General features: G+C 42.6%; 2 pseudogenes across 2 annotated transcripts in view; one reads left to right on the top strand and one right to left on the bottom strand.

The window, feature by feature from the left end:
* The window catches only part of LOC308610063 (putative helicase senataxin), a 70,747-nt pseudogene extending 67,533 nt beyond the window's left edge, over positions 1–3,214 (top strand). The window contains exon 26 of the transcript in view: positions 2,423–3,214. The product of the transcript in view is annotated as a putative helicase senataxin (transcript). The remainder of the gene's footprint in view (positions 1–2,422) is intronic.
* Positions 3,215–9,288: 6,074 nt separating this feature from the next.
* Positions 9,289–27,560, bottom strand: LOC308610062 (ubiquitin-like modifier-activating enzyme 1; annotated as a pseudogene). Its single transcript has 19 exons — positions 27,509–27,560; positions 26,820–26,917; positions 26,586–26,732; positions 26,277–26,462; positions 26,063–26,166; positions 25,892–25,972; positions 25,406–25,561; positions 22,780–22,946; positions 22,461–22,657; positions 20,755–20,819; positions 20,338–20,533; positions 19,615–19,676; positions 19,306–19,492; positions 17,561–17,647; positions 17,053–17,145; positions 16,748–16,929; positions 16,358–16,459; positions 16,181–16,253; positions 9,289–9,389 (listed from the first exon to the last, which is right to left on the bottom strand). The product of its transcript is annotated as a ubiquitin-like modifier-activating enzyme 1 (transcript).
* Between the last annotated feature and the right edge of the window lie 342 nt (positions 27,561–27,902).

The following is a 27,902-nucleotide window of genomic DNA, read 5'->3' on the forward strand; positions in this document are numbered from 1 at the left end:
TAGGGAACTGGGGTTTGGAAGCTGAGGTTTGGAAATTGATTCCCAGAAAACGTGCTCACATCCCCCCGAGTAAGTCTCTGTGAGCCCCAGAGTCACCGTCACGCAGATTTGAAGACCACTGACGTCTAGCTGCAGTATAGACGTTATTATCTTCACTCTGGGAAGCCAGTGTGGCAAAAAGAGACCGACAGAACAGAGTAGAAAAACTTCCAGTTTATCATTTGGACTTCGCAATCCAACTTGCGTATTTGTCCTTGGGCTTCCCCCTTCCCTAGCCTCTTTTTTTTTTTTTTTTTTTTTTTTGGTTTTTCAGCCCAGTTTCCCTTATGGAGATAGAATCAGTGATTAAGGCACTCGGTTTCCTCTGAGAAATCAAGACTAATAGCCCCTTCTCAGAACTGTTTTTGTGATCTAGGGATTGGATTAAACAGCAAGTTTAGGTGCAGTAGAATTGGCAGAAATAGCAGCAAGGCCATCTGCTTTACATCTGCTTTCCAGCCACAGGGTAGGACTCTCAAGAGCTCTCCTGAGTCAGGGAGATCTGAGCCTGGTACTGCTTACATGCACCTTCCTGATGCATGCGGTCACCGTACCGTGCACTTGATTTACGTGACTTACTTTAAAAGGCCCTGTGAGGTCTGCATTGCCACCATAGTTTATCAAATCCAAGAAGCCAATAGTTATATAATGTGCGTCATTATTTTATGCTCCACTATTGAACTGTGACACTTTATTTTCACTTAGAATTTTTGTCTTATAGTGACTGAAAGAACTCTTTTAGACTTTAGACAGATTTTTATTGGGTTGGCCAGAAGGTTCATTTGTTTCTTTTCTGTAGCATCTGAATGAACTTTTTGGCCAACCCAGTGTCATATCACTCTTGTTCATACCTAGGAAAAACAGCAAAATAGGTAGACTAAGATACCCCTGAAAGCATCTCACTCTCAGACTAACACTCTGGTCGTCCCAATTCACCATCCCATGTACCCTTGCTGATGCTCGAACCATTCCCTGTGCAGTCAGAGGCATGTCATGAGAGGGCCCCACTGTGGTCCCGGGGTTTTTTCCAACTTCTGATCTCCATTCTCCAAGTTGTAGTGCTGGTACTTTCTTGTCTTATCAGAGGATGTCTGTGGAAAGATTTTTCAGGCAAGAGCCAGGACTCATTCTTTTTAGAAGTGGTTTGTTGACTAAAAGTCAAGCGGTTGTAGTCGCCCAGCCATGAATTCCTCCAGGATTACATACATGGAAACTGCTGTCTGGCCTAGAGGCACCCTAAAGTCAGAAATGGTAGAATGTGAAAATAAAGTGCATTTTATTTATTTTATTTTATTTCAACGCACATTTTAGAGTCATTTAAATAAAATACTATTCATACCTTACAGTGAGGAAACAGGCTCAGAGAGGTCAAGTGATTTGACCAAGGTCACACAGCAGGTCAGTACTATGTATGCAGCTTCACTGCTATACCCTTACCCACCTTCATGAATAGTGCAGGAGCCCCCATGAGGGGAGCTATCCTTTCCTTCTCTTTCCTTCAGTCTCTGTCTTTTTTTCCTCCCTCATACTCTCTCTTTCTTCTGTCTAAAGAGGCCCAAGTTCTGATGGTTGTAAAGAAGCAATTTATTGCTGAGGAAACTCTAAAAGGAAGAGAGGAGAGATGCGTGAGTTGGGTTTTTGTTTTGTTTTTCCGTTTAGATGTGCTTTTCATAATTTAAGCTCTTCTAGAAAAGAGACACAAGTGAGACGACATCTTTGGAATAGTTATCTCAGCAGATTAAGATGGTTTAGCCCTTGGGAGTTTGGGAAGCCTTTGGGAATTTGATGCAAGCTGTGGTCCTCTTTCTAGAACAGTCAGCATGCACTCAAGAGTTAGAGCTTTCTGAAACCAAGCCTTCCTCTTCCAGAATGTTAGCCTTGGCCGGAGACAGGCAAGACTCTAGGGTCAGCAGTGTCAAAGGGAACTTGGTGGGATGACAGAGCCCTTCTGTGTCTGTGTTGTCCAGGATACTAACCCTAGTCACATGTGTCTGCTGAGCACTTGAAATGTGGCTGGTGCAACTGAGGAAATGAATTTTTAATTTTATTTAATTGAAGATTAAAGAGCTACATGAGGCTACTGGCAGTTGGTACAGATTTGCATGACAGCTAATTCACCACGTGGCCTGAGTATCAGTGGTAAAATGAGGGAAGTACTTTCTTAGAGGTGGTTCCCAGTGTTCTGTTCTAGCAGCATGGCTTTATAGTTTTGTATTCGACCTTATTTTTCCTTTCAGCCTTGTCTGAAAAGTAATGGATTCTTGAGAATCTGTTCACGAAAGTATACTTACTATTTGTTCAGAAGTGAAAGCTGGAACCTCTGCTTCCCAAGCATATGAGTGTTTCTTTGGGATGTAATTTTCTTCCTTCTCTTTGTTTCAAGGAAAACCAGCATTGGAACCACCTGATTCAGGATGCGCAGAAGCGTGGTGCCATTATTAAGACTTGCAACAAAAACTATAGACACGATGCAATGAAGATTCTGAAACGCAGGCCCGTACTGCAGAGAAGTCTGACTCACCCTCCTGCTATCACCCCAGAGGTGTCCAGACCCCAGGGCAGAGTGCCCAGCAACAAGCTAGACAGTGAATTTGCCAAGATGTCTCTTGCTTCTTCCCTGTACCCCTCACCCTCTGAGTCCAAAGAAGCCACTGTCACTGTTACTGCAAAGGACCCTGAAAGGTCACCCCTTCAGGACTGGCTTCGGGACCCACGACTGCTTAGGAGGATGGGCTTGGGCTGTGAAGCCAAAGGGAAGTGCCTCTGTGAGCTGCAGCCCTCGAGCCCCCGGTATCCTGGAGCAACGCCTCCCTCTGGAGAGCCAGGCTCCCCCGGAAGTCACCAGGATCTGACCAGTATCAGGCAGCAGGCCTCCGCCAAGGGAGCTGCTGTGAACAACCACAGACCTCATATGCAGTGTGATCCTCCAGCTGCTAGTACCAATACTTCCACGAGTGAGAGAAGATGTGCCCAGGAAGGGGAGGCACTCAGCCACAGGAGGGAGACCAGGGCCTTCACCAAGGGGGATCAGGAGAGGCGTGGCTCTCTGAGCCACCACACAAAGAGGAACTCAGGCTGGGACGAGAGGGGACTGGAGGAGGAGGACAGTAGCTTGAAGAAGAGGAAGCTTTTGTAGTGGAGCCAAATGAGACTGTCAGCCACAAGCATTACTGCACATTTCAGATGACCAGCTAGTAGGACTGTCCAGATAAGATTATTTTTTTTTCCTTAAAGGAGTTTGTGTGCTGTTGGAAAACAGAAAATGTATCCTAACACATGGGCCTCTTGGTCATCTTCAGTACATTTTGTCAGTTGCAAAAGCTTTCAGAAGGCATTTGTGTATCAGTAATAATGTCCTCGAAGTCGAAGACTTAAAATGTTGATCTCTTGTTCTTCTGTAGGAAAGGTCAGACTGGAGGATTTTAAGAGGATGCTGTAAAAGTTGGAATGTATATTTGTATAGCAAAGAACAGAATCCTCTTAAAATTTAATCTGGTAGACAGCTTTTCTTTCCCCTGCTTAAAATGTTAATCATTTTCAACGGAACCAACCTTATATTTAAAAAAAAAAAAAAAGATGGGAGCAGGGCAGTTCCTTTCAGAGATTGTTGTAGCAAACAGACGTTTTTAACAGCCCAGGTGGCCTGAGAGAAGTGAGTCAATGCGTTGGGTCAGAGTCCTGTTAAACCAACTGGAGTGTCCTGGGCAAGACCCTGGGAAGCAGAGCTCTGTTAGGTGAAGTTCCACTCCTGCACCTTTTTAGACGAGGCACCTTGGCACAGGATGTTACATTTCTGTGATGAGTTTGTCTGCCCATTGTAGTCAGCACGTAGTTCTCTAGCTAAAATTCTCATTCTTCGTGAGATAGAAGAATGTGAAATGAAAGAATAATTCTTGAAATGTCATTCAGATCCCCCCAGCATATTGTGAATTTCCTGCAACTGGTGGGTTACAAATCCAGTGGTTGCCAAGTATTGGAGCAGTGCTGGGGTGGCTTGTGGAAGCCTGGGGATCACCAAGAGAAACCAATTCATGAAAATCTGGATGTTTAACATCTTCCCAAGGGATACTGGTCACCAGGCAGCTTGAGAACCAGTTAGGGCAGACCAGATACAATATTTTAGGCAGGAGAGAAACATCCTCTAAAAAGCGAAGGATGGGAGAGGAGTGCAAATGCTTGGGAGTTGAGAACAGGGAGAGAGTTGACAGATTGCCTGTCATCTTTGGAAACCATCGTAAGTGACGCAAATACACCGCTGTGGTGGAAGATCTGGTTAGAGGGGTTGTGCTTCTGTGAAAGGAGGTGGCCATGGTGGGTGGTGATTTGAGAGACTTGATGGAGGGCAGGGCTGCCTAATGTCAAAGTCCAGTTTTCCAAGCGCACACACACTGATGTTGAGGTATCACAGACTGAGAATCTGTGTTAGTAACAGTTGACCATTGTTTGAACTAGCGGTTTGTAGTGAATGCTTTGCAGCCCTAGTTAATTTGGGGGAGAAAGCATGCATTCCTGAAGACGAATGTTCACCATTTGAAACTTTTTCAGTCATCTGCTTTTTAAGCAAAAAGGGCTTTGTGTTCATCAGGAATTCTACTGAAGCAGGTTATTAAGAGCTTTCAAAAAAAAAACATTTGGTTGCCAAAGGTTTAAGCATGCTACTTCTTTGTTACCCTTGTCCCTCCCTCTGGTTTCCAGACCTCTGCTGATGGGATTGAACACTCCTGTCACTCGGGGAGCACGTGCTCTGTCCCCACAGTTAGCCCCTGCTCCCTGTTGACAGAGGCGGGCTGAGCCCCACTCTGGGTAGGGGCTTCGTAAGCTTCCTGCCTGGCCTTTGGCAAGAAAGCTCATTGTTTCTTTAAGTTTACTTTCCTGCTATCTTGGTAAAGTGCTTCATTTAGCAGACACTTGTAGTGACAATGTAGAGAATCTAAAACCTTTAAGCTTAGAGAAGAGGCATGCTGGAAAGAGCTGGGGTCAGGAACTTCTCCCACTCCGCTCACACAACACGTGAAGTAAGTGCTCCCCACCGTACGTACTTTGCTGCCCCACCCAAACGATGTTATTTCCAGTTAAGTTTGGTGCCTGTTCTCACACGTTGTGTTCACTTTCGGTCCACCTTCCACCTGGTCTGGCAACGTGAGAATTAGTGCATCATCTCTGGTAATGAGCAAGCCTGTGTCCTGACAGCCTCTCCCAGCAGGAAACAGTCATACCTGACATTGCATTGGAATCGATTGGTGGTTCCTGTTGATGTATGTATTTGCATGAAGCATTTCATATGTACAGTGTGGCCTTTCCTGATGTGGCTGTCAGTGCAGTGTTGTTGATTGGTGGTTAACCTTACTGCAGGTGAAAAATGCAGCTGTTAGTTTCGTCCTTGCCCTGGCGTTAAAGAAAGTGGCCTTCTTTCAGTCTTAGTTCTTTGAACATGCATATATTGTACTTAAAAATTTGTTTTGCTTCTTTGCATATAATTTGCTTTGGATTTACTATGCATAGTTTATTGAGTTTTTGTTTTCATGTATTATCAGGAGGAAATTTGATAAGTACATGTGATTAACCTCCTGTAAATGAGTTTTACAACAAAATTGTACTAAACTATTTTCTAAAGTTAGTTGTACAGATTGATAATTTTTCGGCTGTAGTTTTGATTTGTTCTATGCTCTGAATTCCTAGCTGGGATTTTGCAAGCAATAGCCCTGTTGTCTTTGTTAAAACCTGAACATTAAGGGAAAATGGCAGAATTAAAAGTGGAAACAAGAAAACTGACGTGGTTTAGGAGTTATGTGTTTTTGAATGAAGGTTCAAGGTACTTCCCAGATACTCCATTTAGTCTGCCATTAGATTTATTTTATGCCACAATTATCTGGTGGGGATTTGTTTTATTCAGGTTTCTCATCCAGTCCACAACCCCAGCTCTCCTTGCTTCTCAGCTGTTCTTGGAATCTTACCCGTAAGGTTGCAGGGTGCACTGTGGCTAGTTGTGGTGTCAGTTACACGTTGACGTTTGGTCCAGAAACGCACGCTCACCTCCAGGCTAAGATTGGGGAGCGGGTGAGAGAGGAGGGATGGATGAACAGTGACCCACGAAAGGAGCTCCCGGGGCGCCAATGGGGGCGCAGGGAATAGATGGCCAAGTTGGGGGTCACCACTGCTGGTTACAAAAGTACAACTCGTGTTATAAAAGCAGTGGCTTCAGGGGGTGCAGTCAGATGTGCTGTGCTCCGCCAGGACATGGGCACCATCAGCTTCGCTGTGCCTCCCACTCATTCCAGATGGAGGCACCAACCACCCACGAGCGTAAAGTGACATACGTGTTCTGGGGCGAGATCAGCTTGCCAAGTGACCTGATGGGAGGTGAGCGCTCTGCGATGGCCATTTTATTTGTGGAATTTGTTACTGCAGCAGCTGGAGCAGTGATTTTTAAAGTCCCTCCTGAGCAACACGCACTGTCACCACCATCTCCTGGGGTTCACCATTTATTTTTTGAGGAATAAATAATTCAGGGAGGAAACTAAAATTTAGCTTCAGCTTAAATAGAATTCCCAATGTTCTGCAGCACCGTGAAGGCTGGTTCTGTACACAGGGGGTCCCTCCATAACTCTGAAAGGGCCTGAGTTATCGTCACCCTGTCCTGCTGTACAGAAGGCATTTGCCAAGTCAAATGGCATAAATGGTGTCTGCAGTTGGAAGGTGCTCGGAACCACAGGAGCTGCCTTTGTGCTCTCTTCGTTAGAGCTTGGGCCCAGCCGTGCTGGTGGACACTGTTGCCTTTGGTCTAAGGAGTCTTGCTGCAAATCAAATTGTTAGTAGTTTTCAGCCTGGGAGGTGCACTTTGGAGTCACCTGGGGGAACTTCAGAAAAATTCCCACTCCCGGGCCCTACTGTAGAATTCCTGATTTCATGGGTCTGGGGGCAAGTACTTGTCGCCTTTTCCTTTTTTAAACTTAAGCTTAAACTCACTCTCAGGTGTTTCCGTCGAGTGGCCAGCCTTGCGGCCTGGCTCCTAAGGGTTCAGGAGGGAGGGGGAGCAGCCTTGGGGCCCATCGGGGTCACGTGTGCCTTCCTCAGTAATGGTCCCCCCACGGGCCCTGAGTGGGGCGAGGCCCACCACCAAAAACCATCTGGCCATCTCTGCTTTTGTTCAGAAGGAGATTCCCAAGGGCTGCAGAGTGGGGCTGGGGAAGGAGGTCTGGGAATATATCCAGAGAAAACCATAATTTGAAAAGATACGTGCACCCTGATGTTTATTGCAGCACTATTTACGATAGCCAAGCAACCTAAATGTCCATCCCCAGAGGAATGGATAAAGAAGATGTGGTACATATATACAATGGGATATTACTCGGCCATAAAAAAGAACAAAATAATGCCATTTGCAGCAACATGCGTGGACCTAGAGATGGTCATACTGAGTGAAGTAAGTCAGAGACAAATATCATATGATGTCACTTATATGTGGAATCTAAAAAAATGGTACCAATGAACTTATTTACAAAACAGAAATAGAGTCATAGATGTAGAAAACAAACATGGTTACCGGTGGGAAGGGGAGGGGGAGGGATAAATTGGGAGATTGGGATTGACATGTACACACTACTATGTATAAAATAGGTAACTAGTAAGGACCTACTGTATAGCACAGGGAACGCTTCTTGTTAGTCTGTAACGGCCTCTATGGGAAAAGAATCTAAAAAAGAATGGATATATGTGTATGTATAACTGATTTGTTTTGCTGTACAGCAAAAACTAACACAACATTTAAAATCAACTATACTCCCATAAAAATTATTAAAAAAAACACGAAACAAAAACCACACTGCCACCATTCAGGTCACAGGGACATCTTATTTGGGTTCCTCTGGTCAGAGGGATGGGTTTTCTGTGAGGATTTTCCCACAGTCCCCGCTCACACGGGCCTCTTTTCCTGGTCCTCCAGAAAACTACAAAACATTGCTGCTGCTTCCTTTACCAAATACCCACCCTGGTCATTGCAAGTATCTGAAATAGTTAATTCTGATCTTTTTTTTTATCGTCTACTGCCATAAAAAGGCATAAGGGCATCACTGTTTTTTTTAAGTGCATTTATAAATTAAATCTTTTATTTTTTTAAATTAAACTTTTTTAAAGAAAAAATTGGAAAATTTTATTTGAGCCGAATTTGAGGATTCTAACCCAGGAAGAGCATCTCAGAAAGCTCTGAGAACTGTTCCCTAATTTTCTTTTTAAGCCCTTTAATTGCCACCTCTTCTAGTATTTAACCTGATCTAGTGAATCTAATAAACTCATAAACACGGTGAATCTCTAGTTCTTTTAGAAATACCATTTACATACGGACACTAATATGTATAAAATGGATAACTAATAAGAACCTGCTGTATAAAAAAGTAAAATAAAATTCAAAATATAAAAAAAGAAACCAGAAAACCTGAGGTTTCTTTTCCTCACATCAAAAAATAATAATAAAACAAATAAATATCATTTAATACAATGTTCTTAAATTTTCCATTTAATCCTAAACTGAGTTATTTAGTAGGTTTCTAATTGAAATAACAAAACTAATCTGAGATGAATATGCCAAATTCTCTTCAATGTTAAAAACGAGCCATCAAACACACTTTAACACATACAATTTGATCTAAAAACATCACTATCGTTTTAATTTACTACATCATCTCAGGTTTAATTTTCAGTCTTTACAAAGTTAGAAAGCAGCCACTAAGGGAAGTTTTTATCTTCCTGCGTGAATTAAGGTTGGCATCCCAAGCAAGTTAAAAAACAAATATGTGACCTGGGAATGGTGTATGTCCACAGTGATTCTCAGACCACTGATTGGCACAGACCTGGCTCTTAAAACTTTTGTGAAATAAATCATACACATCAGAGTGTATATAAGTGATGTAAAAGGAAAGACATAATAAAATAGACACTCGTGTACCCCACACCCCATCGTAAGTAACGGCACTGCTGACACCTGGAAAGGTCACTCCATGTTTCTTCCAGACACTCCGCCCAACCACCCCCTTCCACCTAGTTGTAACCCGAATTCTGAATTCTGTAGTTTGTATAAAGTTTCACTGCACACCCCCAAATTATATTTACTTAATTTTGAAGTTTATGTGTTATATACAATGGGTATTCTGGAGCTGACTTTTCTCCCCCTCATCCTTATATTTCTGAGATGACTAGCCGTTATCCACTCTTTTTGGGTGGAGGGTAGTATTCCCTTTTAGGAACACACCCCAGTTAGCCCGTTCTACTCTGATGGACTTTGGGGTTGTTACTGCTTTTCCTGTCACATTCCTCTGGTACCCACGTAGAAGAGTTTTCCCAGGCAGTGCTCAGACCTTTGTCACATAGGGACACAGGACAGGAAGGCACTCCAGAGCACCCAGACGTGGATGTTTCTGGGCTTGAGGCTGTGACATCAGAGCTCCAGACAGCAGCACGGTCAGATGCTCCCTTCCCCAGGAAGCAAGCCAGGAGGACTGCATGCCAGATGGGGACTGATTGGAGCCCCGCCCTTTGCATCATAATCCCCTTATCCCACCAGTAAACCCCTTGGTCACAGGAGCCAGACTTTGTGGGTTCCATTCTTAGTAACATAAGTGCCTTGATTGGAGTACTCCTTACCTAGCAATCTAAGGTAGTTAGGGGTCTAGAGACACATCCTGTGGTCCTAGCGATGTTGGAGTTACACCCACCTCTCTGGGGCAGAGTTTCAGCGCCAGATGTAAATAGATCCCGGTAGCTGGGAACTGTCCACAATGTTATGGTTAGGTGGGGGTTATAGTTATTTTTTCTGTATACGTGTATATATGTGTGTGTGTGCGTATATTTGAACAGAGTAAAGAGGCAATGGAACAGGAAGCATAGGAATTCTATGGAATGGGAGAAAAGATTTGCCAACTATATGACAGCTAAGGGACTAATGTCCAAACATAAAAGGACACAATTAAAAGCTGAATAATCTAATTAAAAAGTGGGCTGAACACTTTAGCAGATATATTCCTCTCATAGGAGACCTATGAATGACCAACAGACACATGAAAATTTGCTCAAGTTCTGTACTAGTAAGAGAAATGCAACATAAAACCACAAAAAGATATCGACTCACACATTTTATAGTGGTCATTATGAGAAAGACAAGACATAAAAGTGTAGTCAAGCATGTAGAAAAAAAGAGAACACTTACAGACTGTTGGTGGGAATGTAACTTAGTACAACCACTATGGAAAATAATTCGGATGTTCCTCAAAATAGTAAAAACAGTACCACCATATAACCTAGCAATTCCATTTCTGAATATACATATTTGAAGGAAATGAAATTAGTTACTTTACTGAGATATTTGCACTCCCTTGTTCACTGTATTAATATTTACCTAAAATATGCAAGGCATAGTCATTAACTATGTCATTGTTTATCAGTGGTTAAATGAATCCTTTTAATGTGCTGTTGCATTCTCTTTGCTAGTATTTTGTGGAGGATTTTTGCATCTATGTTCATCAGTGACATTGGCCTGTAGTTTTCTTTCTTTGTGACATCCTTGTCTGGTTTTGGTATCACGGTGATGTTGGCCTCCTAAAATGTGTTTGGGAGTGTTCCTCCCTCTGCTATATTTTGGAAGACTTTGAAAAGAATAGGTGTTAGCTCTTCACTAGTTGTTTGATAGAGTTCGCCTGTGAAGCCGTCTCGTCTTGGGCTTTGTTTGTTGGAAGATGTTTAATCACAGTTTCGATTTCAGTGCTTGTGATTGGTCTGTTCATATTTTCTATTTCTTCCTGATTCAGTCTTGGCAGGTTGTGCATTTCTAAGAAGTTTTCCATTTCTTCCAGATTGTCCAATTTATTGGCATAGAGTTGCTTGTAGCAATCTCTCATGATCTTTTGTATTTCTGCAGTGTCAGTTGTTACTTCTCCTTTTTCATTTCTAATTCTATTGATTTGAGTCTTCTCCCTTTTTTTCTTGATGAATCTGGCTAATGGTTTATCAATTTTGTTTATCTTCCCAAAGAACCAGCTTTTGGTTTTCTTGATATTTGCTGTTGTTTCCTTCATTTCTTTTTCATTTATTACTCATCTGATGTTTTTGATTTCTTTCCTTCTGCGAACCTTGGGGGTTTTTTGTTCTTCTTTCTCTTATGGCTTTAGGTGCAAGGTTAGGTTGTTTATTTGAGATGTTTCCTGTTCCTTAAGGTAGGATTGTATTGCTATAAACTTCCCTCTTAGAACTGCTTTTGCTACATCCCATAGGTTTTTGGTCGTCATGTCTCCATTGTCATGTGTTGCTAGGTATTTTTTGATTTCCTCTTTGATTTCTTCAGTGATCACTTCGTTATTAAGTAGTGTATTGTTTAGCCTCCTTGCGTTTGTATTTTTTACAGATCTCTTCCTGAAATTGCTATCTAGTCTCATAGCATTGTGGTCGGAAAAGATACTTGATAGAGTTTCAATTTTCTTAAATTTACCAAGGCTTGATTTGTGACCCAAGATATGATCTATCTTGGAGAACGTTCCATGTGCATTTGAGAAAAATGTGTATTCTGTTGTTTTTGGATGGAATGCCCTATAAATATCAATTAGGTCCACCTTTTTTAATGTATCACATAAAGCTTGTGTTTCCTTATTTATTTTCATTTTGGATGATCTGTCCATTGGTGAAAGTGGGGTGTTAAAGTCCCCTACTATGAATATGTTATTGTCGATTTCCCCTTTTATGGCTGTTAGTATTTGTTTTATGTACTGAGGTGCCCCTATGTTGGGTGCATAAATATTTACAATTGTCATATCTTCCTCTTGGATCGATCCCTTGATCATTATGTAGTATCCTTCTTTGTCTCTTGTAATAGTCTTTATTTTAAATTCTATTTTTTTCTGATATGAGAATTGCTACCCCAGCTTTCTTTTGAATTCCATTTGCATGGAATATCATTTTCCATCCCCTCACATTCATTCTGTATGTGTCCCTCAGTCTGAAGTGTGTCTCTTGTACACAGCATATATATGGGTCTTGGATTTGTATCCATTCAGCTTGTCTGTGTCTTTTGGTCGGAGCATTTAACCCATTTACCTTTAAAGTAATTATCAATATGTATGTTCCCCTTCCCACTTCTTAATTATTTTGTATTTGTTTTTGTAGATCTTTTTCTTCTCTTGTGTTTCTTGCCTAGAAAAGTTCCTTTAGCATTTGCTGTAAAGTTAGTTTGGTGGTGCTGAAGTCTCTCAGCTTTTGCTTGTCGTTAAAGTTTTTAATTTCCCTATCAAATGTGAATGAGATCCTTGTTGGGTAGTGTAATCTGGGTTCTAGATTTTTCTCCTTCATCACTTTAAATATGTCCTGCCACTCCCTTCTGGCTTGCAGGGTTTCTGCTGAAAGATCCACTGTTAACCTTATGGGGAATCTCTTTTGTGTTGTTTGTTTGTTTGTTTGTTTTCCCCTGCTGCTTTTAATATGTTTTCTTTGTATTTAATTTTTGATAGTTTGATTAATATGTGTCTTGGCGTGTTTCTCCTTGGATTTATCCTGCATGGGACTCTGTGCTTCCTGGATTTGATTAAATTTTTCCTTTCCCATATTACGTATATTTTGAACTATAATCTTTTCAAATATTTTCTCAGTCCCTTTCGTTTTCTCTTCTTCTTCTGGGACACATATGATTCGAATGTGGTGCATTTAATATTGTCCAAGAGGTTTGTGAGACTGTCTGCAGATCTTTTCATTCTTTTCTCCTTATTCTGCTCTGCAGTTTTATTTCCATTATTTTACTTCCAGGTCACTTATCCATTTTGCTGCCTCAGTTATTCTGCTACTGATCCATTCTACAGTATTTTTAGTTTCATTTATTATGCTGTTCATCATTACTTGTTTCTTCTTTACTTGTTCTAGGTCTTGTCAAATGTTTCTTGCATTTTCTCTATTCTATTTCACAGATTTTGGATCATCTTCACTATCATTATTCTGAATTCTTTTTCAGGTAGACTGCCTATTTCCTCTTCATTTATTAGGTCTGGTGGGTTTTTACCTTGCTCCGTCATCTGCTGTGTGTTTTTCTGTCTTCTCATTTTGCTCATCTTTCTGTGTTTGGGGTCTCCTTTTTTCAGGCTGCAGGTCTGTAGTTCCCATTGTTTTTGGTGTCTGTCTCCAGTGGCTAAAGTTCATTCAATGGGTTGTGTAGGCTTCCTGGTGGAGGGGACTCTGGTGCCTGTGTTCTGGTGGATGCAGTTGGATCTTGTCTTTCTGGTGAAAATTTCCAGGTCTAGTGTTGTGTTCTGGGGTGTCTGTGGCCTTATTATGATTTCAGGCAGCCTCTCTGCTAAAGGGTGGTGTTGTGTTCCTGTCTTGCTAGTTGTTTGGCATATGGTGTCCAGCACCATAGCTTGTTGGTTGTTGAGTGAAGCTGGGTCTTGACATTGAGACGGAGATCTCTGTGAGATTTTCACCATTTGATATTATGTGCAGCTGGGAGGTCTCTTGTGGGCCAGTGTCCTGAATTTGGCTTCCCCACCTCAGAGGCACAGCACTGACTCCTGGCTGGAGCACCAAGAGCCTTTCATCCACATGGCTCAGAATAAAAGGGAGAAAAAGTAGAAAGAAGGAAAGTAAGAAGGAAGGAAAGAAAGCAAGAAAAAAGAAAAGATAGATAAAATTTAAAAAGTTATTAAAACAAAAATAAAAAAATAATTATTAAGGAAAGAAATATTTTATAAGTAAAAAAAAAATTGACAGACAGAACCATAGGACAAATTGTGAAAGCAAAGCTATACAAACAAAATCTCACACAGAAGCATACACATACACACTCACAAAAAGAGGAAAAGAGGAATAAATAATATATCTTGCTCACAAAGTCCACCCGTCAATATGGGATGAACCATTGTCTATTCAGGTATTCCACTGATGCAGGGTACTTGAAGTTGATTGTGGAGAATTAGTCCGCTGCTCCTGAGGCTGCTGGGAGAGATCTCCCTTTATCTTTTTTGTTTTTGTTGTCTGTGTTTTGTTGTTTGTTTTAGTTTTTGACCCTGGTGTGAAATATTTTTTAAAAATATATTTTTTAATTAAGTGTACTTTCATTTATTTATTTATTTTTAACTGTATTGAGTTTTCAGTTCTGTGTGAGGCCTTTATCTAGTTTTGGCAAGCAGTGGCCACTCTTAATTACAGTGTGCAGGCCTCTCACTGTCGTGGCCTCTCTTGTTGTGGAGCATAGGCTCCAGACGTGCAGGGTCAGTAGTTGTGGCTCACAGGCCTAGTTGCTCCACGTGGCATGTGGGATCTTCCCAGACCAGGGCTCGAACCCGTGTTACCTGCATTAGCAGGCGGATTCTCAATGATTGTGCCACCAGAGAAGCCCCCCTTTCTCTTCTTTGCTCGCACAGCTCCTGTGTTTCCGCTATGAATTTGGCCCTGCCTCTGCATGTAGCTTGCCTGAGGGTGTCTGTTCTTCGCTCAGACAGGACAGGGTTAAAGGAGCCACTGATTCAGTGGCTCTGCCTCTCTCAGGCCGGGGGGATGGAGGCATATGGATGCAAGTCTGGCCTGTGGTGTCCAAATCTGGCGTGACTTTGCAGCAGCCTGAGGTGCGCAATTAATTCTCCTGGGGAAGTTGTCCCTGGATCTCGGGACCCTGACACTGGCGGGCTGCTCTGCTTCCTGTTCACGGAGGCATGAGGAGGGACCTGTGCTTCTACACAGGATTCTAGGTGGTGGCAGCAGCAGCCTTAGCATCTCATGCCCATCTCTGGGGTCACGCTGATAGCCACAACTCACGCCCTTCTCTGGAGCTCCTTTAAGTAGCGCTCTCCTCGCGCACCAGGAATCAAAGAGGGAAGAAAATGTCTCTTGCCTCTCTGGAAGCTCCAGACTTCTTCCCGGACTCCCTCCCGGCTAGCCGTGCTGCACTACCCATTCAAGCTGTGTTCACACCGCCAACTCCAGTCCTCTCCTTGTGCTCTGACCCAAGTCTGAGTCTCAGCTCCCAGCTCCTGCATGCCCCGGCCATTGAGCAGACCAGCCTCTTGGGCTGGTGAGTGCCAGTCATCACCGATACTCTGTGTGGGAACCTCTCTGCTTTGCCCTCCGCACCCGTTGCTGTGCTCTCCTATGTGGTTGCAAAGCTACACCCCTCAACCACCAGCAGTCTCCGCCCACAAAGGGGCTCCTAGTGTATGGAAGCCTTTCCTCCTTCACAGCTCCCTCCCACTGGTGCAGGTCCCATCCCTATTCTTTTGTCTCTGTTTTTTTTTTTTTTCTTTCGCCCTACACAGGTACGTGGGGAGTTTCTGGCCTTTTGAGAGGCCCGAGGCCTTCTGCCAGAGTTCAGTAGGTATTCTGTAGGAGTTGCTCCACGTGTAGATGTATTTCTGATGTATCTGTGGGGAGGAAGGTGATCTCCGTGACTTACTCTTCTGCCATCTTCCTGAACTCCCCCTCTATTTCTTTTTAAACAGAGAGGACAAAGGAAAAAATAGCAAACCAATGGTTTACCAGAACAGGTGGATTTAATCTTTTCTCATAAGCTTGGATGTGAGGCAAATTCCATGCTGGTGGGAGGGGCTGAGCCTTTCATACTATCACCTGAACCTGCAGAGCTAAAGAAAGGCTGGTCTTTCCCACAGACAACAGGGTATGGGCCTTTGACAAAAGAAGGATATGACACACTTCGATTAATAACTCTTTATTAAGAATTCCAACTCCAAACAGTAGAAAGCAGCAGCAACAACAAAAAGTCCTCAGAAGAACTTAAGGCTCAGCATTTGTGACAACTATAAGAGAAATGGAAATAGATTGATTTGACTGAGAATGAGGTAGATGGGTGTAGAGGGAATAGCGAATGGTGTATCGTACATAGGGGACATCCAAATCATTGCCGCTCTAGTTGCAGCACAGCTCAAGAAACAGTGCTTGAATGTGGTGTCCCAGCTTTTGCTTTGATACTCGTTTCACTATTGCTGACATCCTGGGGTGAGGAGAAAGAGAGTCTGTGAAGTAAACAGAGAGGAAAGACTTACAGAGACAAAGTTAAGAGAACAGTGAAGGTGAGTTGCATAGCTAGCTGATGTTTCCCACACCAGGCAGGACCTGTTTCTGTTTGCACACTGACCCAACTCAAGCCTGAGTTGATCTTTGATCTTACTTGCTGTCTTGATAAAGGAGTAGAACATAGATACACCCTGGAACAGCATGATGATCTCTAACTTGTGCTGTGTCTGAAGAGGGTGGAAAGGAGGAGGGGCAACACGGTCACTGGGATGGACATTACCAGTAACCTGGGCAACCACCACCACAGGTGCAGTGAGTGAAAGGGTCTTACCTTAAAATAGTCAAGGAACTGCTTGAGGGGCATCTCTTCACCATTAGGCTGCAGCCACTGTACCTCAAAGCAATCCCACAGTGACCACTGCTGGTTGTAGTATTATGGGACAAAGCACAGAGTAAAGCACAAAGAGTAAAATGGGAGCAAGCCCTAATCATACGCTCCTCTTTATTTCACAAACATGCCAGTTCCATTCCTACTTTGCACAGGTTCAAACAATGAACAAAGGATACACAAAATTAAAAAAGCCTCTCACCAGGTATGATGAAAACTAGAGCCTGTTCTACCGAAATAAGATACACACAACTTCTACGCATGCACACACACACACATAGCATCAATCACTGATGGGCAACACCAAAGGTTTCTATAAAAGCAAGCCCTTACCTGGTGATGGTGTGGGGCAAGAGGCTCAGAGAAACGGAAAAAAAAGGAAGGGCCAAGTTGATGAAGCTGTTCTTATAGGACTCAAGCTGTTGGTGTCCCTGAACTACCTTGTACAGCTCCAGACCTGCAAGGCCAACTATAGCTGCTATGGCTGGAATGATCTTCCCTGCAATCAGCTTGATCTGTAATACAGAAGGTGATGAGAAGACATAGTTGTTAGAGACGTTCAAGGTCTACAGAAGACTTCAAATGTGGCAGAGTTAAACTTGGAAAAGGATGCAAGGTTAGGTATAGAGTATTGTAATCTTATGCCGGTCAGCAGGGGGAATGTTATAGCTCTCTGCCCGGAGACTCAATACAGCCACAATGAAATGCATATGAAAGTTGCTGTCATCATCCTGTTGTGAGTGGAGACAGAGGAAGAACAGGAGAGACAGAGTTAAGGAGAAAAAGTTTTCCTGGATACTGGGAACTGAGGTATATTCACCTCAATTACCTGCCAGACCAGCCAAATACTAGCCAAGACCACAAAAGATACTTGGGTCATCCAATGCAGGAGAAACGGGTCCGTTTACCAGTCGTGGAAGATCCCACATGCCAGGGAGCGGCTGGGCACAGGAGCCATGTTTGCTGAGCCTTCACATCCTGCGCCTGTGCTCAGTAATGGGAGAGCCCACAACAGAGAGAAAGCCACGTACAAAAAAAAAAAAAAAAAAAAAAATTAACATAATTACTGTCAGGCCTGTAATCCCCAAAAATGCTTAGGGTGGCTCAGCCATTTCTCATACACGGTTGAGGTCCCCATCACAGCACCTTCTCAAAGTTGATGGGGTAGATCTTGAACCCAGGGAGGCTTTCTGGTTGGTCAGCATGGCTTGAGCTCCTGCAGGTGATTATCCACTGCGGAAAGGGAGGAAGTACACGTTAGTCCTTAGATACATGTTAAATCCCTGTTCACGGTCTGAGGTGCCAGCAGGAATCCAGGGTGGGACAGAGATGTTCAGGCAGATAAAGGATTTGAAAAGGAGAGACATCATGGGAAAGAGAAAAGAAGGGGGAAAGATAGGGCAGAAAACATGTCAGAAAAGAAAAAGGTAGACAGGTGTGTGGGACATGGAGATCTGTAGAGACACTGAGGGCAACAGGTAAAGCCACTAAGAAAGGATATAGACAGCAGCGTTAATCATGACAGATAAGAGGTGAAAGCACAGAAGTTGTTCACTGCTGAATGAGTGGACAGAAAAATGTGATCTATCCATCCAATGAAATATTAAGCCTTAAAATCCATTCCATTAAATATTAAGCCTTCCAAACTGGAAGTCTACTATATTTAAAGATGGTAAATCCTTTGTGTTTCTTACCACAATTAAAAAAAAAAAAAGGGAGTCAATGAGAACATACTTCAAGAGAAAGACATAGAGAGAGATGGGGAGACATGAAGGAAGATACGAGGGAAAACAAGAGACAGAGGGATAAGAGATACAGAAAGGAACATAGGGGGAAAGTGTACAGACAGCAAAGAAGAGAGTAATATGAACTGGGAGAGACGTGAAAAAAATCTGAAGAGGGAGACCAAGGAGGATAAATGTGAAGATTATGAGAACGTTCAGAGAATGGGAAAGTTCAAAACACCTGAAAGGGAGACACGTAGGGAGATAAATAAAGAAAATATACAAAGAGGAGCATGAGAGAGTAGTTATTTTGGAAGGGAAATGCGGGGGATACATCAGGAGGGGAGAGATATACAGATGAAGAAATTGAAGGATATATATAAAGAAGATGAAATGTAGAGGAAGACTTACAGAGCATGAGACAGAATACGGTAGAGGGGGGAAAATTTGAGTTGGGGGGTAGTTAGAGATGGAGAGATGAGGAGGGCTATCTAGAGAGGGAGATGAGGAAAGATATATGGAGGTTAAAAATAGGTTAGGCCTTCCCTGGTGGCCCAGTGGTTGAAAATATGCCTGCCAGGGCAGGGGACACGGGTTCGAGCCCTGGTCTGGGAAGATCCCACATGCCACAGAGCAAGTAGGCCCGTGAGCCACAAGAAGTGAAAGCCCTCACACAGAAACGAAGACCCAACACAGCCTAAATAAATAAATAAATCAGTAAATAAATAAATAACAATAGGGTAAACAGGCATACCAAAGAAGGGGGGAGGTGGATGAGGAGATCTATAATGAAATGAATCAAGGAAGAAATCAAGGCAGAGAGCCTACTGGTAAAGATCATATCCATTTGTCCCTGCATATGGACACAAAAAGAAACAGAGAAAGAACAAAACAAAGCAAACATACACACAGAAAAGAGCTGGACAACTGGTGCACCTGAGGGAGAAACAGTGGGAAGAACAAAGTAGTAGGGCATCAGAGAACTTGCCTCAACCAACCAACCTTATTTTAAATTGGAAGAAGCAAGGACCAAAGGACAGTGTGGATTAATCTCAGGCCTGAGATCTCAGAGCAGAGCCAGTGGCAAAACACAAGTACAAGGGACGCTTGCATAGGTAGGTGATAAGTAGGATGCTAGCTCTAGGCCAACTAGATAAACATCCTCACCAACACACGAAGTGGTCTGCAGCTCCTGGTCAGAAACATGGATCTTGACACCAGACTTCGGGGTGAACTCAAGGACCTGCACAGACTGAATGAGTATGATCACAGAAGCTCGGTCCTGAGAGCCCCTCAGCCCATAGGCCTGGGCAAACAGGTTGGAGGCAGCTATCACCTAGTCCAGATGCAAGGGCTAAGAGAAGGCAAGGTATGTTGGGGTAAGCATATCAGTACTGACCTAAGGAGCTGCAGCCTCCTTCCCATCCACGTACCCACATTTGACCCGACTGTAGGAGACCTGAGGGAGGAGACTTCATTGCTGACATCAAAGATGAGCGTCTGTGCACAGACCAGAAAGGAGCTCCTGAGCTTGTAAGCTAGGAAAACAGAAAGATGTGGGAGAGTGGGACCTGAGAGGAGAGGTCTTTCTCATAATTGTGACTCCTCATTTTCAAGCCCGGAAGTCCCAAATTAGTATATCGCTGGGCACCCCCTTTGTGCCAGACACAGAGCTATTTATGAAACTTTTATGGATTGCCAGTCGTGTAGTAACATATTTAATTTATTAACTTAGTAAATAGAAATCAACCCTCATAGAACTCTCATGAAATTAGGTCACCATTATTCCAACTTCCTACATGAGGCTACTAAGGCACAGAGAGAAAATACATGATTAGTCCCAATATCAAATGCAGTTGAGATTTGAAGCCACCTAGGTCCCGTGCTCTTAACACCAAAATTTCTCTTCTACAATCTCTATAGCCCTGACAGGGAATCTGGAATGACTCATGTCATATCTAAGGGAAATAGGTACCAAGTATGTTGCTTGAGAGAACAGGGCTGGGCAGGTAGAGGAGAGAGGTTGGGAGGAACAGGTCTTTGACTTCAAAAATCACTCACTTAATCATTTAATGAGATCTCTGGGACTTGGTGGTCTTGCCACAAATGGATGAACTGCAATGAACCATGTCAAAAGCGTGTAACAAACTGCTTCCAGTAAGCCTATTCTGACAAATGGAGCCCAGAAGAGTGTAATACCTGGTTCGGAGGAAAGCTGCGCAGCAGCTGTCTGATGTTGTTGGAGCACTGGTTGTGCCAGTGCTAGTAAGCCCACGTCACACAGTCAGCCCATGTATGTGGCCGCTGAAGCACCAGGCTGAGCTGCACAGCCTGCAGCACCTCTAGGGTTTGGATGCCTGCCAGGTGCAGTGTTTGCTCCACAAACTTTGAATCCCTATCAAGAATTAGAGAGGACACAAACTCAGAGTTACACAGTGATCCCAGAGGGAGCTTAACAGCATGAAAAGTCAGTGCTGACTCCCAAATGTATAAGGCCCAAGGAATCATTAGATTATTTGAAAAGTAGACCATGTCCTAAGTGTTACACTGGTTACAGAATGCTTTGACTGACAGGCAGCAGACACGGTGAGCGAGGATTTGGACAGAATTACTCACATTACGTACTGGTTGACGTTTTCTGCTGGTTGCTTGAAGAGACCTTCAAACTCATCCATGGCAGACAGAGCAAATCAACACTATGTGGGTTACGGGAAACAAATAAGTTTCTGTAGGCCTTAGGACCACCATCAGGAAATACAGCAAATAGGAAGAGCATGGCTGTTATGGGAGAACAGAGGAAGAAAACCCTCCCAATCTGTCTCGTCAAACTTGTCAAGCCCTCACCACTTCAATGTAAAAACCTATGATCTTAATCTGGGAAGAGGTTTACACACAAGTGTACATTCATGCAGAATTTATTAAGATGTACACATTACCCTAGGTATGTCATGCATCAATTCAAGAAAAAGTTCACACCAAGAATAAAACATGAACGATCTCTATGCAGGTTCTGGGGACTGGGAAGAAAGTAAGATAGAGGTTTGACCCCTGTGAATTCAGAGGTCGATAAATAGTCACTGGTGAAGTGATCTGGAGCACCTTGATGCTCGAAATCCAGGTTCAAAGGCCAGCTGTGCCACAGTCTTGTGACAATCAAGCATATCTTTACTTGTGTTTCCTCATTTTAAAGACAAACACTGTAACAGTAAAACTACACCTCATGGAGTTAATAAGAAATAAGCAAACATGTACACATTTAAAGCTTAGTTTGAAAGTCACAAGGGCATATTAAGTATACATGTTTTTCAGAATTCCTGTGAGAGTTACTACTGTCATTCCAATTTTACAGATAAGGAATCTGAAGCATGAAGTGGTTAAGTCCAAGGGCACATAGTATATTAGTTTTAAAATCCTTTTTATTGGCCTTTCTGCATACTGGGTAGAGAGAAACACAATAATAGAACCATAACCTAGGAGAGGATTTATATGTATAGAAATGAACACACACACACAAACACATCTCTTTCTCCGTCTCTCTGTATCTACACACACACACACACACACACACACACACACACACACCAACATGGGATTCATGGAAAGGGAGAAAGACACATACTGAACTGACTCCACAAGTATAAACTCTTCCCTTCTGGAAGGAAAAGTGACAGACTGAACTGTTACTGCTCATTTTCTTCCTGTTCCCATACTTCCTAAACATAGCCTCAAAGACTGGGTTAAGAATCATTTTGATAAAAGGATGGTTATTTGTGGTTTGAAAGGGGACTGTAATTAGGGCCAAGTTCTGAGGACCAGTTAATGGGGTGCTTTTACTTTGTCAATGTACATGAGAGTTATGCTCTTTTGTATGTATGTGTACTATATAAACCCAACTATGCTGACAAACTATTAAACATATTTTGGGAAACAATTAGAAAATTATTCCTAAATATGGACTTAATATTAGAGATATCTAAATAACTAGCAGAGATGATATTAAGTTAATTTTGTTCAACGACAAAATAGTATCCTGTACACAAAGAAACATATCCTCACCGTTTAGATATACACTTCTCACATAAAGTATTTCACATGGTATAAATAATACTTCCCTGTATGCTTGCAAAATAAAAATTTCAAGTTAAAGAAATCATTATGAAAAGCGTTAGGCTCCTAGGTTTAAAGTGAGTGAAGGAGAGTTAAAGAAAGGGCAGATATTACATACACTGAGGCTTCATCATCGGAATAACAAGAGTTTGGCAACTGAGACACTGTCCCAGTACATATCTGTTCCACCTCTTTCTCCCTGCAAGGTTGATCACCTGCAAAGTGTGCTCGATGACATTCGGGAAGTTCTTCAGTGTGCACCTGGGGATGGACTTGTCAGGAGGGTCCTGGCTGGAGCTGTATGACTCTGTCAGGAAGGGGATAAACCCTTACACATTACCCTTGGTACCCAGTGTGCCTGACTCCAGAAGAGGCTTTCGGTACAACACACAGCAGCAGTCCATATACGTGCCTGTGAGAAAGTTGCAGCAGGTGAGGGTGGGGAAAATAACATCAGGATAGGACACGGTGACACACACTCCCTAAAACACACACATTACTCTCGCCTCGTCCTCACCCATCCCCAAAACTCACGAGCATCCACATTGTCCGAGGCATTGTCCACACCATCCAGGTTTTGGAGGAATTTATCAATCATACACATGCTCTGTGTGAGGGCCCACACAGTTCTGATGGCTCATCACACGGATGTGTGCGTTTATCTGGTTCACAGCTGCAGCATCTGTATCAGACTTCAATTTCTGGGTAGTGATGGAGAAATAGAACTGTCATTCACATAATCACCCAACAAAACTTTACAGAGCTGTTCTGAAAACTGATTTAAGTAATGATGCACAAGACCTAGGCTCTGAGGTCAGGAGGCTCTGTGGTCTATGACAAATGCCACACAGCTTGGGCTGGGACAAATGAGGAATGGCGTGAATAAAAAAGGAAAACAGTGATACAATAGGAGACAATGGGTTGAGTATCTGTTCTTTTGTCTACCGAACATCCACTGTTTTTCGTTACTAGCACCCCGAGTTGGAGTGCATTCACGCAAAGAAAACCAAGGTCCTCTGAACATACAAAAACAAAAAGGATCCTCTGAAACCAAGTCAGATCACATTCCTCTCCTCAAAGTCCTCTATTGATTCCCACTTTCACTAAGGGTGAAATGAGCTGCTCCCTATTCCTTTGACAACCTTCTCTCTTACCATGATCTATCTCTGACTCTACTACTTAAACATAGCAGTCATATTCCAAACTCAGGGTTTTGCTCACACTGTTAACTTCACCTGGCATACTCTTCCCTGAGATTTCTTCCTGTTCTCGTATACCATCTTTAATTCTCTGCGGTTATACCACCTTTCCAATGAGGATTTCCTTTACCACACTGCAAAACACCCTCTCATGGCACTTCCAGTTCTATATCTTCATTTTCATTCTTGTCCCTACACATTATGTTTCACCTTGTTATGTTCTAAACACATACAGTGCTATGGTATTTATTATTTGCTCTAGCAGTTGTTCAAAATGAAGTTAAAACAAAGTTTGTGGTTTCTTTTTTATCTGATGCACTGCTATCAAGACTTCCTACGTTTGATATTTAATCTGAGAACATTTTAAAATATTATTACTCCATTTACAATTGGAGGGGCTTCCCTGGTGGCACAGTGGTTTAGAATCTCCCTGCTAATGCAGAGAAAATGGTTTTGAGCCCTGGTCTCGGAAGATCCCACATGCAACGGAGCAACTAGGCCAGATCCACAACTACTGAGCCTGCGCGTCTGGAGCCTGTGCTCCACAAAAAGAGAGGCTGCACTAGTGAGAGGCCCGTGCACTGCGATGAAGCATGGTCCCCGCTTACCACAACTAGAGAAAGACCTCACACAGAAAGGAAGCCCCAACACAGCCAAAAATAAATAAATTAATTAATTAATTAATATGGAATAATTCCATTATATAGTACAAACACTATGAAAGAAACTCCAATACAAAGCGTTAGTGACAGGAGTCAATCTGTATTTACAGTTTTTCAAATTTTACTTATATAATGTCTTAGAAGATAGCTGAATTTTCATTATTTACTGACTTTAATGTATTACATGTTTTGCTTGAAAGATGTCAGGGATATCCAGCCTCACAGAAAAAAAAAATCAATAACATTTTCAGATGACTCTTGATATTTATATATATATATATATATATATATATATATATATAAACTTGACAAGCAATATTTCTTTAACGTTTAGTTGAAAGGTGAAATACTGATCCACATCATTACCCACTGTCTTTCTCTGTATTTTGAATGGCTCTTTAGTTAATGCACAGTTCTGTATCATCATGAATTGGTCTGGTCATTTGGAGAATACTGTGTTTTGGGGTTATGGACAGCCTCCTAGAACAGAGTGGAAAATTACCCTTTCACCTGATAAAATGAGGATAAAAAGGACATAATGTCTTAGTATTCTTAAAAGAGTTGTGATCTTTTGGACTTGAGGAAAGAGTGCTGCCAACCTCCGCTGCATTAGAGAATCTCTCATTTACTATGTCTTCTCACTAGACAAAAGCAGAAAACTTTCATTTGCTATCTTATATATTCTAACTACTTAAGTAGTACCTAGTATTTGCATGATAAAATGAAAGGAAAGATAAACACTGGGCAGGCAAAATAACACTGAACTTTACAGAGACGCCCCGGATAGATCCCTCTATAATCTAGCTTCCAGAGTTCCACATTAGCCGTAACCAAAAACCAAAGAAAAAAAAAAGATGGCTGGGGACAGGTTTAAACTCACAAATGAAAGATGTAATAAGTTTTCAATAAATATCTCCTGGAAGAAAGAGTGAGTGGTAGAGAAAAGAAATAAGGTAAGAACTGAAGGAAAGAGACAAACAAAAAAGTCCTAAGGTGGGCTTCCCTGGTGGCGCAGTGGTTGAGAGTCCACCTGCCGTTTCGTGGACATGGGTTCGTGCCCTTGTCCAGGAAGATCCCACATTCCATGGAGCGTCTGTGCCCATGATCCATGGCCGCTGGGCCTGAAGGTCCAGAGCCTGCGCTCCACAATGGCAGAGGCCACAACAGTGTGAGGCCCGTGTACCAAAAAATAATAATAATAATAAATAAAGTCCAAAGGCAATAAGACAGATAACCAGAAAAAGACAGGAGAAAAGTGAAAAACAAAGCTGAACCACATACCATATCCATTCCACTCACCTTGATATCACAAGGTCGGAACAGAAACTGTCGATTCAGATTGGATTTTACTATGGTGTCCATGTCTGTAATGGTGATTGCCATACCCTCCCCACAGCCTAGCCCAGTCATGGCAAAGGTCTTGAGTAGCTCACAGCCAACGGCCCCTGCACCCACCTGGGTGGTGGCCAAGAAGGGAGACACAAGATGGTTAGGGTCACTGGGTACCAAAACCACTCCGCACTCCTCACTACCCCTGCAGATGGCAAGAGAGGGTAAGAGGATCTATGACTGCATATTTAAGTCACAGTGCCATAAAAATCCATGGTCCTCTAAGGAAAGAGGCACAAGACCAGGATATAAAGGGCCTGGTGTGAAGAAAATGGAAGAGGGATGAGATGAGGGTACAAGCCAACACCATCCCTTGTACACCACGAGGAGACTCCAGAAGAGGTGGCCAGAGCCTAGGGGACCTAAAGGTAGCTTTTGACCACAAGGTTCTCTCACCAAGAAGTATCTCTGCTTGCCCAGCTTCTCTTGCAGGCCGGAGCCAAATACAGACCCCTGCCCATCATAACGGTTCTGGCACTGAGTCATGTGAAGGGAAGAGAGGGTTAGGGAAAAGCCACCTTAAAAAGATCCACAATGATGTTTTATCTGTGGGCCCAAATCACATACTGGAAGGCATGTGTCCCCTGTAAAGGCCTCTTTTTCCTCAGGGAGACACTCAATGGCATCAAAGTACAGCTACTGTATAAAATGCATAAACTTTCCAGAGCAGACTTGAGGAGGCGGTTAGAAAGCGGATGTGATCACTGGTTAATCAGAGCTGGACAGCAAGCAGCAGGGCCGGAAAGGAACCTGGCCCACGCCCAGCACTCTCCGTCTCCACTCGCGCTGACCTTCATAAACTCCTGGGCAGCCACACAACCAGTGAAGGAATTGATGGGTGCCAGATCCCCTGGTGCCATATAAGCCGGCTTCCGGATGAGGTCTTCATCCAGGCTGTTTTGCTGCACTGTTGGCAGAGCTTGAGAATTCAAGCCTGTGCTAGTGTCACCAGTTCTGTTGCATCCTCCTGGAAGGAGAAAAAGAACAATCACACCACTGTGGGGAGAGGGAGAGGTAGAAAAACTAAATAGATGAAAAGGCATAGAGCAGATTTGGTTCAAGGACCTGGCTGGCTTGCCCACCCATCTACCTCATTGTGGGGCTGATGGGTCTGGTCATGTTGGGCACAGAACTGGTGCAGGGCCTGGAAGCCAATGTGTAGCTGAGGAGAGCGAGAATACTTGGCAAAATCTGTTATCACAAAGTCCTGCTCTGCCTGTGAAGAGGGCAAGGTTTTCTGTGGAGAGCAAGATATCAGAACCAAAAAAGTAAAAACCGTAGAGATGCCTGGAACCGTACAACACACCCTCCTGCTCATACTCACAAAGCTTATCCTCTTAGTTACTTTGACATGACTGACAATGCCTCCACAGATGTAGTCAGAGAAATTGGAGGTATCACAGATACTAAAGGTGTAGAGACCTGGGGGATGAAAAGAATGAAGGGTTATCTGCCAATTCATTCCCTCCCAAGATCAACAGCACTATCAAAACAGGGATATGAAAACCTCCCACCTTCTTCCTCACCTAACACCCTCCCCAATACATTGGGAGTTTGGTGTTAACAAATATAAGCTATTATATATACAATGGGTAAACAACAAGGTCCTACTGTAGAGCACACGGAACTCTATTCAGTTTCCTGAGATAAACCATCATGGAATAGAATATGAAAAAGAATGTATATATAGATAACTGAGTTACTTTGCTGTAAAGCAAAAAGTTACACAACATTAAATATTAAATCAACTATCCTTCAATTAAGAAATAAAAATAATGTATCGTACATCATAAAACAAAATCAAAAACACAATGCTGATTTCTTCAGACAACACAGGTATTCTATGTCTAAATGCCACTCTAGAGAAAAAGAAGTAAGCCCTGAAAGGATCAGATGGCAACTACATAATTTCTCTAGAACAGACTCAAAAATATTAAAGGAACACAAAATGCAACACCAAAACGCTAACATTCACAATTACCTTCCATCCATCAACACTTACCAGAAACTTACCAGCAACATCTGTGGCTTTAGTTTTCATCAAATTTGTAAAATTTTTGGCCATTATTTCTTCATAAACTCTTTTGGCCCACCCCTTTCTTGGGAATTTCTTTGACATGTGAAATATATTTATAATAGATGTTTTAATGTTCTTGACCTGTGATTTTACATAACGTGATTAACAAATTAACACACAAGAAAAAATTAGGAAATTTCACAAAGTAGAAGAAACTATGCAAAATACAACAAGTGGGGGGGGAAAGTCAAACAAGTCATGTGCCTTAATATACATGTACTTGGAGTTCCGGAAAGAGATAATGGGGTGGCAATGAGCTCCGAAAGTAATATTTTCAAAAAACATGTGGGCAGAAATTTTCCCAATTTGATAAAACTATAAACCCATATT

The sequence above is a fragment of the Mesoplodon bidens genome, assembly GCF_964165515.1.
Source record: "Mesoplodon bidens genome assembly, contig: HAP1_SCAFFOLD_383, whole genome shotgun sequence".
In the NCBI taxonomy this organism is placed as follows: Eukaryota; Metazoa; Chordata; class Mammalia; order Artiodactyla; family Ziphiidae; genus Mesoplodon; species Mesoplodon bidens.